The following is a 3,719-nucleotide window of genomic DNA, read 5'->3' as shown; positions in this document are numbered from 1 at the left end:
GTGCATGCATTGGTGCCCTTCACCCGCACCTGCAGCGTCCCCTTCCACTAAGCCTCCCACGGTCTGACGCAACTCTTCTTTCCCGTCTCTGGCTGGGGGTGGCTTTCACAAATGCTTATTCATACACAATAGGAATTGCAGCAAGTGAGGAGTGTGAAACGTGTGGCACGCCGGAGACGATCCGGCACGTTTTATGCGAGTGCCCACGCTACTCGCCTGAAAGAAATAAGCTGTCGTCAGCACTGAGGAACCTGGACTCTCGGCGGCCATTTTCGGAGGAGAAGATTCTGCGCTACTGGCCCTCTCTGTCATCCGCTCAGAAGGCGACTAAGGAACTTTTACGTTTTCTACAAGCGACGAACTTAAACACCAGACTACAGACTGAACGCCTCCAGTGTCTATCAGTATCAGTGCTTCAGCGCTGGGCATACGTGTCTACTCCAACTTCTCTTCATTCTTTCTTTTCTCTTTTTTGCCTATTTTCCCTTTCCCATGTGCAGGATAGCAAACTAGGCTCTAGCCAGGTTAACTTTCCCGCCTTCCTTCTACACCCTTCCTTCCTGTCCTGATCGTTCTGCATAGTTCATGGAAAACGCGAATGCAGGTTAGGCACGCTGAGCCTATAGTTTGTTTCTTACAGGGCACACTTCTGCCATATTATCATTAATCTTAAAGACGTCTACGACCAAAATGATTCTCGCCCTGAATGGTATTCCCTCCTTATTAGTTGTTCAATGGGGCCCCGTTTTAAAGTGCACATAATTGTTCATTGTGTTTAGTTTCGTTTTTCGTATGTGTACATAGTTGTAACTATGTACACGTATGTGTACGTAGTTGTAAATATGTGTTGTAAATATCATTTCCTACATTGACATGTAGTGCAAGAAATACCATGTAAAAAAAGATGATAGCGAACACGGAGGACAGACGCCGGTATCATAACGCGAGGACCCAGACTCGATTCCCGCCACGAGAGAGAGAGAGAGAGAGAGAGAGAGAGAGAGAGAGAGAGAGAGAGAGAGAGAGAGAGAGAGAGAGAGAGAGAGAGAGAGAGAGAGAGAGAGAGAGAGAGAGAGAGAGAGAGAGAGAGAGAGAGAGAAAACGTTTATTGAAGCAACAGGGAAGGGGTAGGGGAGAAAAAGATTTAGGAGCTGTGGGCGGCCATTTTAGTCCGGTAGGCCGCGTGCCGCGGCTGCCATCCGATCGCCCGAGAGATCAGGGCCTCCTGGTCTTCGAGCTGGCAGCTCTGCAACGCGCACTCCCACTGCTCAAGGGTAGGGGATCTGGGTGGTGGAGGGTTGGTGGGGCACATCCAGACGAAATGAGCTGTGGTGTTAGGCTCATCGCATTGGGGGCAGTTAAGTGGGTAGTTAGTAGGAGAGATGCCAAGAACTCAGTATGCTGGACACATTACCTCAAATTGCCCATAGACAGAACCAACTACCCCCTTGGTATAGTTTTCCTACAACATGTGACTTCACACTAACACGCCTTCAAAAAAGGAGACACCGCGAGAACATATTTTACAGGAATTTTTGGCACTAAACGAAAAATACAAAGGCTACACCTCATTTTACACAGACGGTTCCAAAACATCGTGCTATGTCGGGAGTGCAGGTATTATATATACAGACTCTCTCAGTGCAGTCACAGCAGTACATTGTAAAAATGCAGCTCAGCACATAATAGGAGACATAATACACAATTTAGTAAGTCACAACACAAGGACAGGAAATTAAGTTGTGCTGGGTCCCTAGCCATGTTGGAATCAAGGGAAATGAAAGAGCCGATGCGTGTGCCGCACTGGATGGTAACGGAACAATAGAGAAAGTACAGATTCCTCACAGCGACTGCATGAAATTCGTACGGAGCAAACTGAGAAAAACTTGGCAGTCATTATGGGATAAGGAAACCGACAACAAACTCCACCCAGTTAAACACATGATAGCAGAGTGGGCATTAAGCAGACATGAAGAACGCCTCAAAGAAGTGATTTTATGTCGTCTCCGCATTGGACACACACATCCTACACAAAATTTTCTTCTTATGAAACAAGCCAAACCGAGATGTGAAGATTGTGACCAAGAACTTACAGTAAATCACATCTCACTCTCATGTGCGAAATTTGAGGACTTGTGGAAAAAACATTTTAGGCTGTTTTACAGCGAGCAAATTCCATTTCATCCCAGCCTACTCCTAGGAGAGGATGCTGTTGTTAAAATTTCCCCTGTCTTGAGTTTTTTAAAAGAAGCTACACTTCTAAACAAGCTATAACGAGATAAAGCAATTGGTTATTATCCACACAAAACACCAAACCTTTTGTTTGGCGCATGATAGCCTCAGTTGCTTATGTGCCACAAAACACAACACAACACAACAGTTAGTAGGAGAGATGTGGTGGAGATGGAGGTGATTGTAATACGTTTTGGTTTGAAGTCGGCGCCAAATGCGGACATCTGTGGTAGAAAGGGAAGGGTCGGGAGGGGGATAGGTGTGTCGGATTGCTCTATAGTGGTAGAGGATGTCGTGTATGTTGGGGACAGGGGCGTAAGGGAGTTTGTCATACTGGCTAGCGTTTTTGTTTCTTCTTGAGGCCGGCACTCCCAACCTCTGCTGGTGGGCTCTTTCCTCACACTTTTTTGCACAGCGTCTCCCCCTGTCCACTTCAAGCGGAATTTCCTTTTAATGATCCGCATGGACAGAAGAAAGCTTCAACAGCTACGCCGTTGGAACAAGCAGGACTGTGCCTCAAACACCACTGCCTCCGTGTGATATTCAACAGAACCAATGTGATATTCAACTACCAATATGATATTCAACAGAACTTGTCACTGAGCGAGTTGGTTCAGTTGATATTCAACCACTGCGCCTTTTCTCTTGGAGCTTATGTTGCGTGGCGTTTACGCGCATTCTTTCCTTGTTTCAGTCTATCCTCGTCTTGAGGACACACACGTTCTCTGAACTGCGTAGCACTGACGTGGCTGGTGAGGACGTTGCGATGACAGTGGACACAAATTGCTGCTGGTATCGCATGAACTCGCCCGATCGACTGGTGGCGCGAGATCGTCTGCCTGGCCTCTGCCTCGGCCTTCTCACTCAGAACGGACTTGTTTCGAGAAGGTCACGTTGCGGCGACCTTGAGCCGACTTCCCCAATGCCCTTTAGTACTAGGGCTTCGCGACGGCGAACAGGCGGGGTCCTGCAGATGCTAATAACGTTAAGCATTTCACTTGTCGAACAGTTTGAAACCCCGTAGCCGTCTCTGTCATTTTTTTAGCGATATATAGAAAGCAGCAGGTTAATTGTTTCTTCCTTTATACTCCCGGTGGACCCGCGTCACGGCCTTCGCGAGACACACTACCAGATATTCTTGAAGGATAAGATAATAAATGTTGCAGAAACAAGATAGGTCTTTCCCTGTTTCTTTACGGGAGATGCATTGTTCTCGGTTCATCATCGAACGATCAGTGAAAAAACGCTGTTGCATCTGATTGATGAAACTGAAATTCTAGCATTTCGAACGAAACTGATATTTTGAATGAACTTTAGAGTCGTAATCACCTTTTACGTCCCGAATTAGAAAAAAAAAAAGAATTAGACCCCAGACATCACAACACCGCAATCCCCGAAGCACAGGAAGCACCAAAAAGCAATTTTTTTAGAACTTCATTTTATTCCGCCCGAAATTTAACGCCGACCCAACTGAGATGTAGATTGTT

The sequence above is a fragment of the Haemaphysalis longicornis genome, unplaced genomic scaffold, assembly GCF_048455015.1.
Source record: "Haemaphysalis longicornis isolate Haplotype H1 unplaced genomic scaffold, Haemaphysalis longicornis Haplotype H1 scaffold_4, whole genome shotgun sequence".
Lineage (NCBI taxonomy): Eukaryota > Metazoa > Arthropoda > Arachnida > Ixodida > Ixodidae > Haemaphysalis > Haemaphysalis longicornis.
Note: the sequence above shows the minus strand (reverse complement) of the source record.